This window comes from Sorex araneus, chromosome 1, assembly GCF_027595985.1.
Source record: "Sorex araneus isolate mSorAra2 chromosome 1, mSorAra2.pri, whole genome shotgun sequence".
Taxonomy (NCBI): Eukaryota; Metazoa; Chordata; class Mammalia; order Eulipotyphla; family Soricidae; genus Sorex; species Sorex araneus.
The window spans coordinates 120,171,039-120,188,795 of record NC_073302.1 but is presented as its reverse complement, the minus strand read 5'-3'; positions in this window follow the sequence as shown (position 1 = coordinate 120,188,795).

Below are 17,757 nucleotides of genomic sequence, written 5' to 3'. Positions count from 1 at the left end.
CGTGTGGGCCCAAGACAGCTGAGCAGGCCGCGGAGCAACTCCTGAGCACAGAGCTGGGAGCAGCCTTTGAGCACTAGTGAAATAACCGAGTATTGGGGGCTGGAGTGATAGCACAGTGGGTAGGGCGTTTGCCTTGTATGCAGCCAACCGGGTTCGATTCCCAGCATGCCATAGGGTCCTCTGAGCACTGCCAGGGGTAATCCCTGAGTGCAGAGCCAGGAGGAACCCCTGAGCATCACCAGGTGTGACCCAAAAAGCAAAAAATAAAATAAAATAACAGTATTTATTAGGGAGAATTGGACTCACCCGCAGAGGTGCTCAGCTTAGTTCTTCAGTGCTGGGCACCAAGCCAGGCCTCCACAGGCAAAACTTGTGTCCAGCCCGATGAACCCTCTCAGGCCCTTGGAGGAACACATGAATGTCATTTCTAGTTGAAGAGGGATGGAATCTGGTAGTTTTGATCTTTTTTTTGGGGGGGAAGGGGGCACAGCTGGTGGTGCTCAGGGCTTACTCCTGGCTCTGCACTCAGAAATTACTCCTGGCGGTGCTCAGGGAGCTATAAGGGATGTCCAGGATCAAACCCAAGTCGGCCATGTGTGTGCAACCTACCCGCTGTACTGTCGCTCTGGCCCCTGCAGCTAACTTCCCATCCACCGCCACCCGCGTCTTGCCACGCCGAGGGACACCACGGGGTCTCTGGTGCCCACTCCCTCGCAGAACGCTGGTGCACTGGGCTCTGCGTGCTACGGGCACAGGAGGGCAGAGCTTGGGCTGCCTTGGGCAGAAGGCGGCCACGGAGTCGGACAGAGCCCAGCTACGCCCGAGTTCGGGCTTCTTGGCTCGCACTGCCCCGTGTCGGAGCCCCAGACCAGATACCCCTGCCCGCACACCAGGTGTTGCTGATTGTTTTGGGGTGGGGGGCGTGTTGAGCCACATTGCTGGAGCTCGGGGACTGCTTCCAACTCTGTGCTCAGTAGTAATTCCCAGCAGTGCTCAGGGGAGCGTGGAGCACCCATGACCAAACCTGGGTGGGCTGTGTGCAAGCTATGTGCCTTGCCTGCTGTCCTGTTTCTCCGGCTCCTAACGTTTAAAACTCTATTCTGAAGCGGGGGCTGGGTGATAGCACAGCAGGGAGGGCGTCTGTCTTGCACGTGGCCCCTCCAGGGGTCCGATCCTCAGTGTCCCATAGGATCCCCCGAGCACTGCCAGGGTAATTCCTGAGTGCAGAGTTAGGAGCAAGCCCTGAGTGTCACTAGGCATGACTCAAAACAACAACAACAGGCCATCTTGCCACATTCAACAGAGAAGAGGCCAGGCAGTCTGGTGAGCAACGTGGCCGGAGAAATGCTCCGGACCTGAAACCAGACCAGCAACACCGGGGATCCAGACGGAGGAGGTACAGCCTGCATACCTTCTCCAGATGGAGCCCTGATGACACTGAGCAGCAACTAACATGGCTCTGGGTTTCGGGACTGGAACACATCCGACCTTTTCTAAAAACTGAAAACATACAATCTTTTCATGGAAAACCAATTATCAAATGCTTCCTTAGTAGGGCTGTCTTTCTTGGGGGGAAAGTCCAACAACAATAGTGAGTTTTGTTTTACAATATGGAACGTAATCAAGGTAAAGAGAAAATGAAGTGAAATTCATCAGTTATACAGTTGGGGGTGGGGGGTGGTGGCAGGGAGTATACTGGGGATTTTGGTGGTGGAATATGGGCACTGGTGAAGGGATGGTGTTTGAATATTGTATAACTGAGACATAAACCTGAAAACTTTGTAACTTTCCACATGGTGATAAAATAAAAATTAAAACAAAACAAAACAAAACAACAACAACAAAAATCTATTCTGGGGGCCAGAGCGATAGTCCAGCGGTGAGGGCGTTTGCCTTGCACGTGGTTGACCTGGGTTCGATCCCCGGCATCCCATAGGGTCCCCCATGCACCGCCAGGAGTGATACCTGAGTGCAGAGCCAGGAGTAACCCCTGAGCATCACTGGGTGTGACCCATGACCCAAAAAGCAAAAACAAACAAACAAACAAAAAAACACCCAAAACCCAAAAAAGCAGAAATCAAAAATGTATCCTGAAGCAAGCAAATGTAGAATGAGACGTTCTCTCCTCCTTCCGCCTGTCGTCCTCTGGAAGATGGACACCGGGCCGGGTGCTGTAGAGACTCTCCCGGCAGGGCGGGGTGTTTGCATTCCTCCAGCCTCGCCCGCCTCACTCCTCCACTGCGCCCCACTCCCGCTGCTGCCTAGAACAAAGTCTGGGAGCAAAGTCTGGGTGTCCCCTGGCATTTCCTGGACAGCTCGCCCTCCCCGTCCGGGAACCCCTGAGTCCTCCCCCCGCCCCCCTACCCAGGGTGGAGGACGCTCTCCAGGAAGTCCCACGGAGGAGGAAGCCCCGATCCAGGGGAGGCAGCTCCGGTGTCAGAACATTCCAGACTGCTGGTCAGGGTGTGTCCACCCCCGAGTACGTGCGGACAGTGGGCGGCGGCCACCCGCACATTCTCTGCTGAAGAGGCACGTCAAAGTTTTTAAAAGTCATTCATTAATGAATTCTTTTGGCATTTTGACTTTTGGAGTCACACCCGGCGGTGCTCAAGGGTTCCTCCTGGCTCTGCACTCAGGAATGACTCCTGGCGGTGCTCGGGGGACCCTATAGGGGATGCCAGGGATCAAACCCAGGTCCACCACACACAAGGCAAGCGCCCTACCTGCTCTGCTTTCCCCCCAGCCCTTACTTACTTCGTTGTAAGGTTGCTCACGATGATTCATTGCATTCGTGCATTCCAACACCGATCCCACTACAGGCTAGGTACAGCAGTTGCACCCGGGGACGAAGGCAGGATGTGCCTGTCGTGGGTCTGAGCCGCCAGGCTTCTGGGAGACCAGATCATCTTTGTTCCCAAGGAAAGGCTGGACAAAGTGGCTGAAGGGACCAGATTACCTCCTCTGGGTCCCGCCTCCCCAGCCCCATTCCTCTCCTCTCCTCTCCTCTCCTCTCCTCTCCTCTCCTCTCCTCTCCTCTCCTCTCCTCTCCTCTCCTCTCCTCTCCTCTCCTCTCCTCTCCTCTCCTCTCCTCTCCTCTCCTCTCCTCTCCTCTCCTCTCCTCTCCTCTCCTCTCCTCTCCTCTCCTCTCCTCTCCTCTCCTCTCCTCTCCTCTCCTCTCCTCTCCTCTCCTCTCCTCTCCTCTCCTCTCCTCTCCTCTCCTCTCCTCTCCTCCCCTCTCCTCCCCTCCCCTCCCCTCCCCTCCCCTCCCCTCCCCTCCCCTCCCCTCCCCTCCCCTCCCCTCCCCTCCCCTCCCCTCCCCTCCCCTCCCCTCCCCTCCCCTCCCCTCCCCTCCCCTCCCCTCCCCTCCCCTCCCCTCCCCTCCCTCTCCCCTCTCTCCTGCTCTCCGGACCGTTTGGTGGAAGCAGGCTGGCACTTCCTGAGCCCTGCTCTGGAGGAAATGGATTTGCTCTTGTGGGTCTGAGGTCTGTTCACATCCCCGAGTGAGCAGAGAAACAGGCCCGGCAGCTGCGGGGGCTGAGTCCATCTGTGCAGGTTGCGGGGCCCAGGTTCAGCCGCCTCCTACCCCTTACACCACTTGGCCACCTGAGCACTACTGCTGGGAGTAACCCCCCCTAAGCACGGAGCTGAGAGTAGCCAGACATGGCTGAAAGAACAAAACCCACACCAAAAGCAGACCCTAGTCAATTGAACCTTGAAGCCACTACCTCCCCTCAAAGGCTTGGAGGGCCAAAGAGATAGCTCAGTAGGTAGGGCACTTGCCTTGCCTGCAGCCAACCCGAGTTTGCTCACCTTGTATGGTCCCCAGGGCTCTGCCAGGAGTTATCCCCAAGCACAGAGCCAGAAGTAAAACCTGAGCATCCCTAAATGTGTCCCCCCCCCAAAAAAAAAATGAAAAGATTTTGCAGATTGTGATTAGTCTTGAAGGACACCCTAATCCAGAGGCCCCAACTCTAAGGTTTGCTTGGACAAGACGGTAACCGGGACAAAATGATGACCACTGTTGAGACAGTAGCTTTCCTGGAACCAGAGATCACCGCACCCCACACGGAAGACAGGGCTTATCACCTGGCGCCAGGAGGCCACCTGGCTGCATCCCGTGCTTCCTCTCCATCGCCCAACTACAGATACCGGGAGCCAGGCCGAGCACCTGGATCCACTAGCCTTGGTTCCCGTCTCCCCTTTTCCCACCCAAGACAACTTGAAATCCCCCTTTAGTCTCTCCCAGGGCACGGCTCTCCCCCAACCTCACCGGAGGTTCCTAGAGCCCACCCGGGACCGCCCCCCGGAAAACTTCTCCTACTTCCTTCATTTTACTTGTCTGTCTCTGTCTGTGTCGGCTGAGCTCACGGACCTATCACCGGCGACACGGCACCCAGGGTCCAGAGCTGGAAAGCTCCAGTCTCAGCCTGCTGCACTCGGGGCGTAGCTGGCTAGTGCACCCTTCAGCAGAGACGTCAGCTGAGAACTGGGCACACATTCCCGGAAACAGAGGCAGACCTGCTGGCCACACCCGAGGGAGCCCACACAGCATCTCCCTCCCCCATACTGTGGTGGCGCCCTTGGTCACAGAGCTGGGCAGTGTCCCTGCTGCCAGATCCCCGCTCCTGGCCTCATCCCTAGTGGTGGTACCTGCTGGGGGTCACGTTCTTATTGTTGTTATTGTTTTTTTTTTCTTTTTGGGTTACCCGGCGATGCACAGGGGTTACTCCTGGCTCGTGCACTCAGGAATTACTCCTGGCGGTGCTCAGGGGACCACATGGGATGCTTGGACTTGAACCCGGGTTGGCCGCGTGCAAGGCAATGCCCTACCCGCTGTGCTATTGCTCCAGCCCCTGGGGGTCACGTTCTTTGTGGCAGCTCGGGGTGTGGGGGACTCAGCTGCCAGCACTGAGTTCAGTGCTTGTGGTGGGGATGGGGGTGGGTGTCAAAGGAGCCCCCAGCCCTGCAGGAGGAACCAGGCACCCTGGTGACAAGCAGCTCTGCCTGAGTCCTGTTGCTAATCATCAAGGTTTCTGAAAAGGTGTTTGTGTTTCCACCTTTGTATACTGTATAAACAGAACTGAGTTTTTCCCCCTTAAGGAAACAGGCATTACAAATTCTGCGTGACAGTTTGACTTTTTTTTTTAATCACTAATTTTTTTAGGCAATGGGGCTGAAGCGATATTACAGCAGGGAGGGTGTTTGCCTTGCACACGCGGCCGACCCGGGTTTGATTGCCGGCATCCCATGTGGTCCCCTGAGCACCACCAGGAGTAATTCCTGAGTGTAGAGCCAGGTGTAATGCCTGAGCATTGCCGGGTGTGACTTAAAAAGCAAAAATAAATAAATAAAAATAAAATTGTTAGGAAAGCTGGAGAGTGTACAGGGTTTAAGGCATTTGCCTCACATGTGACAGACCCAAGTTTGATCTCCAACCCCACAGAGGGTCAAGAAGCCCCAAAATAGTAAATAAATTAATTAACAAAATTCTTCTTTTATTTTTTTTTTTGCTTTTGCTTTTGCTTTTTGGGTCACACCCAGCAATGCACAGGGGTTACTCCTGGCTCATGCACTCAGGAATCACCCCTGGCGGTGCTCAGGGAACCATATGGGATGCTGGGAATCAAACCTGGGTTGGCCGAGTGCAAGGCAAATGCCCAACCTGCTGTGCTATCACTCCAGCCCTAGGGCAGGTTTTCTGATCCATCGGATGAAGAGCCCAAAGTCAGACTGATGGTTCTAGCCTTGGCAAGTCTGTGACTTCAGGAAAGTCACTGTCCCCCCTCAGTTTGTCCTTGCAGAGAAGGGGTGAATAACTGAGGTATCTACCTCAGAGGGCTTTTAATAAAGCAATTCAAGACCCTGTGGAGTTTTGTTCTTCTGATAGATGTAAGTGGGGGTGAGATGTGTAGGAGGGGGCCCGGGAGGGGACTGACGACCCCAGCTTGCAACGCAGTGTCCCAGGATGCTGGCGCCATGCCCTGCTTCCGATGCCCCCACCCTCCAGGACTTTGCCTTCCCTTCACAGCCTGCCACCTTCAGTCCACACACCAGCTGCGTTTCGTTCCGAGTCAGTGTGGCCGGGACTCGGCCCCGGGCCCAGGCCTTCCATTTCTGCACCATCACAAAGGCCAGCGCACGTACAGAGAAGAGCAGACTTCTCCAGGCCTCATGCCACACGCTTCCCGCCTCCCTGGCCTCTCTGGAGTCCTGGCTGGCTCCACTGAGGGCGGGCACTGAGCACCCCACTCCCTGCTCCGGGCTCTGCGGTCCGTGAGTGTGCTGAGGACGGGCTGAGGCCCCTCGCCCACCGCACACAGCATTGCTCAGGGGAGTCTGAGCATAGAAGGGCGCTGGGTCTCCTGCTCCAGCAGGCTGGGAGGACTTGAGTCTGCTCCACCTCTCCGCAAGGTAGCGAGAGAGCGCGGGCCGGGACAAGCCTGCCTCTGGCCAGGGTGGCGGGGAAGGAGAAGAGCTGAGTTGCTTGGCTTCGGCGATGCTCGGGAGTTCCTCCTGTCTCTGCACTCGGGAGTCATGCCTGGTGGTGCTGGGGGGATCATCGAGATGCCAGAGTCAGCCTCGTGCAAGGCAAGAACCTTACCTGCTATGCTGTCTCTCCAGACCCAGCAAGATGGTTTTGTTTTATTTCTATTTATTTATTTAGGGAGTCACCGTGAGGGTACCGTTACAGATTTACATATTTTCTGCTTGTGTTTTGCCGGGAACCCATGCCGGGAACCGCCAGGAACCAATGGCTGTGAACCAATATGTCAGTACAACCTGACCTGTAACTAAGGAGCAACCGATTCTTGGGGAAAACATCAAAGTACCTTTTAAAGGTTGCAGAACAACACCCAGGATAACTGCCATCAGGGCCTACATCCAGTTTCATTAAACTTTTGCATTCTTTGCTATTCCCCCATTCTTCCCACTTCCTCATATAATCAACTATAAAAAACTAGCTTAAGAAGTGAAATGAGTCAGAAAGAGGGGAACAGACATAGAGGGACTGCACTCATTTGTGGAGTATAGAATAACATCACATGAGGCTGACACCCAAGGAAAGTAGATACAAGGGCCAGGGGGATTGCCCCATAGCTGGAAGCCTGCTTCATGAGCGGAGGGGAGAAGGCAGATGGAATAGAGAAGGGATCGCTAAGAAAGTGATGGCTGGAGGAACCAGTTGGGATGGGAGATGTGTGCAGAAAGTAGATAATGGACCAAACATGATGACCTCTCAGTGTCTGCGTTGCAAGTCATAATGCCCCAAAGTAGAGAGAGAGTATGGGGAATATTGTCTGCCTTAGAGGCAGGGGGAGGGTGGGAAAGGGGAGGTATACCCAGGATATTGGTGGTGGGGAATGTGCACTGGTGGAGGGATGGGTGTTTGATCATTGTGAGATTGTAACCCAAACATGAAAGCTTGTAACTATCTCACGGTGATTCAATAAAATTTAAAAATTTTTTAAAAAGCTAGCTTAAGAGAAATAAAATTGGAGCTTGCTCCCATTCTTTTGTGTCTGTCTGTGTCTGTCTCTTTCTTCTTGTATCTGTCTCCTTTTCACTTGCGTACCCTCTCCTAGCTACCCATGTTGACCAAGTCCCGTGGGATGGGACAGTGTTTCAGTCATACAATGCTCGAGTACCCATCCCTCCACCAGTGCCCATTCTCCACCACCAATGATCCCAGCATCCCTCCCACCCACCCCCATTCCATCCCTCCCCACCCCGCCTCTGTGGCAGGGCATTCCCTTTTTTTCTCTCTCTCCTTTCGGGTGTTGTGGTTCCAGCAAGACTGTTTTAACTGGTACAGTGCTAGGGATCGACCCCAGGACCTCACACATGCTGAACAGTAAGAGCACTGAGGCGAGCTGCATGCCGAATCCGAAGGCAAGAGGTTTCTGTGTTGTGATGGATGGAATGTGTGCGTCCCCTCGCCCCCTCTCTGGGCCTCACTGTGAGGGGATGAAGAGCTGGGGCTTTCGCAGCAGGGGCGTGGGGGCCTTGGGAAGGAGATCCGTGCCCTCATGAAAGAGACCCCGTGAGCACCCCACCAAGAAAGCCGACCTCACCGCCCACACGCAGGCTCTGCTGTGCCTTGGTCTGGACTTCCCAACCTGCCGAACGATGGGAAATTATTTCCATGGTTCACAAACCACCCGGGCACGAATGGTCTATTATCACAGCCCCGGTGGGATAAGACACACACCATCAATAACAATTTGGAAAGCCTAGGAAAGAGGGTGCAAGGCCTCAGAGGTCAGACTAGAGTCACGTGGGCGTTGGGCAGTGTGCAGAATAAAAGGGAGAGTGGGGCTGGAGCGATAGCACAGCGGGTAGGGCGTTTGCCTTGCATGCGGCCGACCCGGGTTCGAATCCCAGCATCCCATATGGTCCCCCGAGCATCGCCAGGAGTAATTCCTGAGTGCATGAGCCAGGAGTAACCCCTGTGCATCGCCGGGTGTGACCCAAAAAAACAAACAAAAAAAATAGAATAAAAGGGAGAGTTGGGGCCAGAGCGATGGTGCAGTGGGGAGGGCACCTTGCAGGTGGCTGACCCAGATTTACTCTTCGCATCCCACATGGTGCCCGGAGCACCACCAGGATGATCCCTGAATGCAGAGCCAGGAGTAACCGCTGAGCATTACCGGGTGTGATCCCCAAAACTATGTATCTAGAAACTGAAAAGGGCCAGCGTGACAGTGCAGCGGGCAGGGCACTGGCCTTGCACACACCATCCTGGGTTTGATCCCTCTCACTCCATATGATCCCCTGAGCCAGCCAGGAGAGATCCCTGAGCTCAGAGCCAGGAATAATCCCTGAGCACCGTTAGGTGTGGCTCCAAACCGAAAGAAGGAAAAAGAATTTAATTTAACATACGTTCATGGGGTTTTTGTTTGGTTGGTTTTGGATTTTTATTTACTCTTTTGGTTTGGGGACAACACCCCAGCAGTGCTCAGGGGCTTCTCCTAACCCAGTGCACAGGGGTTGCTCCTGGTGATGCTTGTGGGACCCCATAGTGCCGGGGTTTGAACCCAGACCCCCACATACCAAGTATGTGGTCAGTGCTTTGAGCTATCGCTCTGTCTCTCTAGCCCGAGGTTTACGTTTGTCCATAGCTAAAAGGCTTTTCTCCTTGAAAAACATGTTAAAAGGAAAAAAGTTCACACGTAGGAATGAAAATAACTGGATATTCAAAAAGGAGAGAGAAAGCGAGAGAGAGAGAGAGAGAGAGAGAGAGAGAGAGAGAGAGAGAGAGAGAGAGAGAGAGAGAAGAAAAATGCGTGTTATAGAGGCAGGCTGAGCTTGGGGGCAGGAGGGAAACTGGGGACATTGGTGGTGGGAAATATACACTGGTGAAGGAACTGGTATTGCAACCTTATGTGACCGAAACCCAATCATGAACAACTTTGTGACTGCTGTGGGTTGTTGGACAACATTGGGTTGTCCGGTTGTTGGATAACATTGGGCTGTCCTTGCTCCTCCCGCAGGGAGATTAGGTTTATTGAGTTACTCCCACAACAGTGCTCCTGAGGCACACCCAATTCCATCAGGCACTAATAATCCTATATGGCTTTTCTCTTTCCTTTATGTCATTTGCATGGTTTATCCAGCAATGTTCTTTTTGTATAGACGCTTTTGTAATATGGGAGTTAATATTGACTCTGAAATAATATTTACTGCTGGGCATCCATCATATTTACCTGACTTAAACCTCAGTCGCTCTTACTTTCTGACAGAAGGGTCCTGACGAAGGGCCTGGATGAACCCAGGGCATGCTGTAAGCTACTCTGGCATCCAAAGGAGATAAGCTAAGCGCCGTAAGTATAAGTTAAGAGCACAGTCATGGGACAAACTCTGTCATGACCCAAAAAAGAAGTAATTGAATAAGGACCCTGCCGGGGTTAGGAAAGACTAACCTGGCCTGAGGACTGTGTTCTGGAATATACAGTGAAATGTCCCCAGGAAGAGCCAACCTTTAAGCTTAATACAGCTCTTACTGTGTTCATACAAAATTACTAGAAATATTATAAGAAGTAAATTTACTATGATCGGTTAAATGGTTTATTAGCTGAGGAAAGGAGAAAGCAATACACTCTGGATGGAATCCCGCCCTTGAGCGGATCTCCTAGTAATCTGGAGTGCTGACTCATCTGTGGAATATAATATAACAGAGTGGGAGACTAACACCCAAGAATAGTAGAAATAAGGACCAGGATGTCTGCCCCACAGCTTGGAAACTGGCCTCACATGCTGGGGGAAAAGGCAGCTCAGATAGAGAAGGGAACACCAAGTAGAGGATGTGGGGAGGACCCATTCGGGTTGGAAGATGCGAGCTGAAAGTAGACTATAGACCGAACATGAAGGCCACTCAATACCGCTATTGCAAACTACAACACCCAAAAGGAGAGAGAACAAAAGGGAATGCCCTGTGGCAGAGGCAGGGTGGGGTGGTGGGGGATGGGGTAGGGGTGGTGAGAGGGATACTGGGATCATTGGTGGAGGAGAATGGGCACTGGTGGAGGGATGGGTAAACCATCACTGTATGAGTAAATTGCAGACACAAAAGTTCATAAGTTAGTAACATCAGAGTGATTCTCTAATAAAAAATTAAAAAAAAAATCTGGAGTGCTGAATCTCCTAGAACTTCCCCTGAAGGAGTGGCTTTACCTCTGTTTGTCGTTATAACAACATTCAACCCCACCTAATGTGTACCCCCACCCGTCAGGAGATTTCTATATGCTGTAAGGGGAAAGAGGGGACTATGAACAAGAGAAGTTCTAGACAAGGACTAGAACTTTTTAGAAGATCTAGAACAAGGACTAGGAGGAGTAGGAGCAGATGAGGATGATGGAACTGTGATCACTGGGACTACGACCAAAAACTGTGACTGCAACTGTGCTGTAAGGGGAGAGATCGGGCTACACTGGGGAGGAGAGAGAAATAAACTGACTACCAACCAGCCTTGGACCCTGTTCCCCTGTTTCTCTCTTCCGCGGTCCTTCATCTGTCCAGCACCGTCATCCGGCCTGGAGAACGGTTCTCTGCACCGAGCACTCGAGTCCCGTGTGCGCCTTCACGCCTTCCTTTGGAAACTCACAATGGGTGTGCAAGGGCAATAGTCAGGTGCTTGCCTTGCACGTGGTTGACCTGAGTTCCACTCCAGACCCCACCAGGAGTGCTCCCCGAGCACAGAGAAAGGAGTAAACCCTGAGCACCGCCAGATGTGGCTTCAAAACTTATAAATAAAATAAAAATAAAATAACTAGTCCCCAGAGTAAAGTTCAGGCGACTGACTCTTCATAGCAGACTCCTTGATTCTGCCCTCCAATACCCAGCCAAAGTCCTTATCTCACCGTTTGAATGCGTGAGTTCTGTGGTGGGTGAGACTCGCTGCTGGGGAAGGAAGGTGTTACTGAGTGTCTGGAAATGTGGATGGTATTTCAGGCTGCTATCCACTGACCCAGGCTGAACTGAACCCTTGCTGAGAGCAAATAGGAGTGCCCTCGTGAAGGAATGCGATTCTGAATAATTTCACCACTTATGCAACAGAAATTCCAGGGTAAAATTTTTTGTTTTCAAACCATCTTTCACCTTGCACTCTAATTGAACTAGAGCGCAACTTGCATTTGATCTCTCTCTCTCTTCGCTCCCCTATTCTGGCTTTGAACTCATCTGAGTTCGAGCCATGGAACCACAGACGAACCCCCAAACCCTGCCGGGAGCGATTCCTGAGCACTAGCAGGTGTGGCCCCCCAAACCAAACAATAACAACAAAAAAGCCAAAAAATGTCAAAAGTAAGACCACCGAATCCTATTCTGGCTTTTAAAAAAAATCAGGAGGAGGCCGCCGAGATGTGATCCCGGGGGCCACACACGTGGCCCCTCTGCAGCTGCACGAGCATGACTCCAGGGGCCAGCTAAACTACTTTTGGTATGGGCAGCTCCTTGCACAGTGTCTCCAGACTAAGAACTAAGCCGCGGCCCCATGCCTACTCAGGAGGGGAAAGGTATTTCTCTCTCTCTCTCTCTCGCCTTTTTCCTTGCCGGGGGTGAAGGGCGTGGTGACTGCCATATTATGAGGACCACAGATGAGAGTTACAAGCTGGCAATGATCCAATATCTGGAAGAAATCTCCCTGGACTTAGTTGCTAAAGTACAGAAATCCAAAACTGTGCGACCTCATATCTCTTCACAACAGGTCTGACTCTAGTGGGGAACTCCTAACAATAATAGTGAGGTTTTGTTGAAATATTGAATGTAACCAAAGTAAAGAGAAAGTAAAATGAAATTTATCAGTTACGGGGAGGAGGAGGTCGGGATGGGAGGTGTACTGGGTTTTGTTTTTTTTTTTGGTGGTGGAATATGTGCACTGGTGAAGGGATGGTTGTTTCAGCATTGTATAACTGAGACTTAAGCCTGAAAGCATTGTAATTCTCCACACGGTGATTTAATAAAATAGAATTTTTATTAAAAAAAAATCAGGAGGGGGCTGGAGCGATAGCACAGTGGGTAGGGCATTTGCCTTGCACGCGGCCGACTTGGGTTTGATTCCCAGCATCCCCTATGGTCCCCCGAGCACCATCAGGAGTAATTCCTGGGCGCAGAGCCAGGAGTAACCCTGGTGCATCACTGGGCAAGCGCTGGGGGAGGCGAGAGAAGGTCACAAGGACTATGGTGATGAGCCAGAGTAAGGAAGTGTGAGGGCGGGCGTGACAGTGCAGCGGGGAGGGCACTTGGCCACCACAAGGCCGGCCTGGGTGTGACCCCTGAACTGTGTAGCTCTCTACGCATTACCAGGAGGGATCTCTGAGCACTGCCAGATATACAGCCGATCCCTGCCCAAAAAATACTGCACCCCCCCCGGGGATCAGGTATGTAAGCATCCTGTGAGCAGCATCGCTGAGTGTGCGAGCTCCACAGCCAAGAAACAACCGCACCAGGGCAACAAAATAAGAGGAACTGAAAAAAGAGGAGAAAAGAATATCATACTGACATAACTGACAAAACGAGTCTGCAGAGAAATTATGCATTGAGGTGAAATTTCCTGATTTGATAGCTCTGTTGTGATGACATAAAAATACAGATATAGGGGCTGGAGCAATAGTACAGTGGGTAGGGCGTTTTCCTTGCACGCGGCCGACCCGGGTTCGATTCCCAGCATCCCATATGGTCCCCTGAGCACCGCCAGGAGTAATTCCTCAGTGCATGAGCCAGGAGTAACCCCTGTGCATCGCCAGGTGTGACCTAAACACCCCCCCCAAAAAAAATACAGATATAGGGGCTGGATCGATAGTACAATGGGTAGGGTGTTTGCTTTGCACACGGCTGACCTGGGTTCAATCTCTGGCATCCCATATGGTCCTCCTAGCACCGCCTGGAGTAATTCCTGAATGAAGAGGCAGGAGTAACCCCTGAGCATCGCTGGGTGTGTAAAAGCACAAAAGGGGCGGCGAGGCAGGAGAAGGAAGGAACGGAGCCAAGATGGTTGGTCTCACTGCAGTTTATTCCAAACTTCTTTCTAAACACTCCCGTCTCTCTCTCTGCTCCTCTGGAACTCGCCCCCAGCCCCCTCATACAGCTACCTTAAATCCCCCAAATCCCCCACACGCAGAGGGCCAGGGTTTATGTGTAGGTGTGGTTACAATCCATAGGGGGTAAAGTTCTATCCCTTAGGGGATGCTTTCACTAGGACAGAATCTCTCTCAGCGGGACATCCGCCCAAGAGTAGAATCCCATGGGCGTGTTTCTCCTCTCTTTGTCCGACTAGCATATAAGTATTCATATTATAAATCATTTTGTATGGACATAGCAAGAGACGCATTAAGCTTATAGAATTGCTGTGTGGGGGGGTCACCTCTTGATCTCAGACTACAGTGCTCAGGCCAGATTAGTCTTTCCTAGCCCTAGCAGGGCCCTAGTCTCGTCGTTGCTTTTGGATCATGACATGACATGCCTATGACCAAGCTCTTAACATATAGTTAAGCATTAGGCGCTTTGGCCAGGCCCATCTCGATGCCAGGGTAGCACACAACTCACCGCTTGCCCTGGGTCCGTCTCGTTCCTCGTTGGGACCCTGCTTTTGAGGGTGCTAGGAAGTAAGGCCAGCTGAGGCTTTAGTCAATAAAGCAGATGCCCAGGAATGAATAATATTTGAAGCCAATTAAATCTCATGTTGCCAAAGCATATTAATAAATGTCTTTCTTTGTCCACACAAAAAAGGATATTGTTTTAAGGTAAACTATCAAAAGATATGAGAGGAGAAAGACAATATTAACTTACAATACAAGTTCACTGTCTTAGCAAGGTCTGACCTTACAAATTAACAGTTTGATTAGAGGAAGAGCAGATAAACTGGTAGAAGTGGTTACAGATAAACAAAGGAATGGGAGTGACTTGGGAGCACTTTGATGGGCGTGACTGATAAACCTAAGCTCCTTGTGGCAAGGGGAGCAGGACAAACCAATGATATCCAAAAGCTGGGTTTGACCCAAAAGGCAAAGTAATAATAATAATAATAATAATAATAATAATAATAATAATAATGGGCTGGAGCGATAGCACAGTGGTTGGGCATTCTCCTTTCATGCGGCCAACTCGAGTTCGATTCCTCTGCCCCTCTCGGAGAGCCCGGCAAGCTACTGAGAGTATGGAGCCCGCATGACAGAGCCTGGCAAGCTACCTGTGCGTATTGGATATGCCCAAAACAGTAACAATAAGTCTCTCAATGAGAGATGTTACTGGTGCCTGCTCAAACAAATCGATGAGCAATGGGATGACAGCGACAGTGCTATAATAATGATAACAATAATAATAATAATAATAATAATAATACAGATATAGTTGTAGGCAGTAGAGAAATAGTCCAGGGCTTCAGATTCTTGACTTGCATGTGGCTGACCCCAGTTCAAGTCCCTGATACTACCTATCACCTATGGGTCCCCAGCACTCCCAGGAGTGACTCCTGAGCACAGAGATAGGAAGAGGCCTGACCACTACTGGGTGTGGCCATATACATAATATATATACACGTATATCTCCATTGTGAGACTTGTTGTTACTGTTTTGGCATATCGAATACAGCATGGGTAGCTTGCCAGGTTCTGTCGTGTGGGTGGGATACTCTTGGTAGCTTGCCAGGCTCTCTGAGAGGAAAGAAGGAATCGAACCTGGGTTGGCTGCATGCAAGACAAACGCCCTACCTGCTGCGCTATAGCTCCAATTATATATATATATACATATATATATGTGTGTGTATGTGTGTGTGTGTGTGTGTGTGTGTGTGTGTGTGTGTGTAAAGAATCTCACCCTGAAAGGTTAAGGGTTCAGAGGTGGGCATGAGAGAGAATAAACAATCAACTGTGATGAGATATAAAAAAAATGGCTCACCCAGATAGTCAGGTCTATGAAGAGTTCTGTTAATTTTGCATTATTACAAACAAAAGTGGTTTTAAATTTTTTTGATGTTTTTTTTTGGGGGGGTCCACACCTGGCAGTTTTCAGGGCTTACTTCTGGTCCTGCATTCAATGGTCACTCCTGGGAGGCTTGGGAGGCCATGTGACATGCTGGGGATGGAACCTGAGCCGGCCACGTGCAAGACAAGTGCTCTACCTGTTGGACAATTGCTCCAGCCCAAACAAAAAGAAATTTACATGCATATGGTCATAATCATACTTAGTATGAATTTTATTTTGTCTTGTGGTCATACCTAACGCTGCTCAGGGCTCACTCCTCCTGGCTCTGTGCTCAGGGGTAACTCCAGGAGGTACTGAGGAACCATATGGGGTACCGGGGATGGAATCCGGGTAAACCTCATGCAAGGCAAGTGCCTTACCGGCTGTTCTATCTCTCCAGATCCCTAGGAATTATTTTCTCCCTGTCCCTGTCTCTTTCACAGGTCACTCTGAGCCGAGATAAAGGGGGGCCAGTGATCTGAGAGAAGGGCTCAGGGATGAATAAGCAGCTCGCATTAGGCTCTGCCTTTGGGAGACATATCAAGGTATCAGGTTGGAGATGGAGAGTGAAAGGAGGGAAAGCAGCTAAGAAGAGATCCAAGGGCCGAGGGACTTAGGCAGCACCTGGCAGTGGCAGGAGGTGGCACTACTTTCAGTTGAAACTCTATTTATGGGGCTGGAGCGATAGCACATCGGGTAGGGAGTTTGCCTTGCACGTGGCCGACCCGGGTTTGATTCCCAGCATCCCATATGGTTCCCTGAGCACCGCCAAGAGTAGCTCCTGAGTGCATGAGCCAGGAGTAACCCCTGTGCATCACCGGGTGTGACCCAAAAACAAAGCAACAACAAAAAAAGAAACTCTATTTATATGATTTTTCACTTTATTTAAAAAAAATTGTTTTTAAGTGAAGCAAGGTCTTCTTGTTGTTGTTGTTGAATGAAACTCACTTAGAAAGACGTGGGAGAAGAGGAAGAGAGGAACACGTGTCCAAGAGAGAACATAGCCTTCTCCGGAGTGGAAGAAGCAAACAAAGAAATATAGAGACAAAAAAAAAAAAAAGAAATATAGAAACAAGCAAGTGAGATGCTTGTTCTTGGGCTTGAAGAACAAGTGCTTTCCGCTCCAAAGAGTACCGTTTTATCATCAAGTATTAACTTAGCCCTAGAAACTAAAACATAGCAGGGATACCCAGAAAAGTAACCATATTTTCAGATGTTTAAACTGTTCAGGAGAATCAAATTCCAAGCGCTCATCTCTAATTCTAGGTTACAGGTAACTTCAGCCTCGGCAGGTTAGCTAATCTACGGTTGCCTTGGTGACTTGCCTTCCCAGGCTTCCTTGCCAGAAATCACCTAAAGAATCAGCATCTGGGGCCTGAGTGATGGCACAGTGGGTAGGGCGCTTGCCTTTGCACGAGGCTGACTCGGGCACTGTCAGGAGTGACTCCTAAGTACAAAGCCAGGTGTAACCCCTGAGCATCGCCAGGATGACCCAGAAAGGGGTGGGTTGGTGTGGGAGGAGAAAGAAACAGCATTCTGGTGTGGGTTTGGTTTTGTTTTTTAATCTTTCCCTTCCCTTGTAAAATTTTTTGGAGGGAAAGTGGGGTTGGCGTTGTTTGTGTCACACCCTGTGGTGCTCGGGGTCTCTTCCTGACTCTGTACGCAGGGGGGCCCTTGGCAATACGCAGGTGCCATGACTGGTGCTGGGGGTTTGAGCGGGGCCCGCTGCATGCAAGGCAAGCACCTTAGCCCCTGTGCTTCCTCTACAGCCAAAGAGAGACGGTTTCTGTACCGATTCCTCCAAGTCACAGTCTGAGCACTGAACTGGCTTTTTCCTTCTCCTTCTTGGCCACATTAGTTTCTGTGGCAACCCATCCCCCGGCCCAAACCTGCTGCAGGCAAGGCGTAAGCTCAGCCCTTTGAACTGGTTCCCTGGCCCTCACTTGCCATTTGTTTTCTTTTTCCTTTTGGTCTTTGAAGCACAGCTGGGGGTGCTCAGGGCTTACTCCTGGCTCTGTGCTCTGGATTCACTCCTGGTGGTATTGGGACCATATGTGGTGTCCGGGATGGCACCTGGGTCAACCGCCTGCAAGGCCAGGACCTTCCCTGCTGCCTGAGACCTCCAGCCCACTGATTTGCCATCCTTAAGTCTTACATGCTAGCAGGACCTCTCTCCCCGTGACCTGGGACACGTCAGCGCTCCTCTGCTGGATAAACCTTGTCATTCACTCCCCAGTAATTCCAGCCACTGTCTCCTCTGGTGACTCAGCTTCCTACTCCAGGTTTCTGGCCTGTAAGATG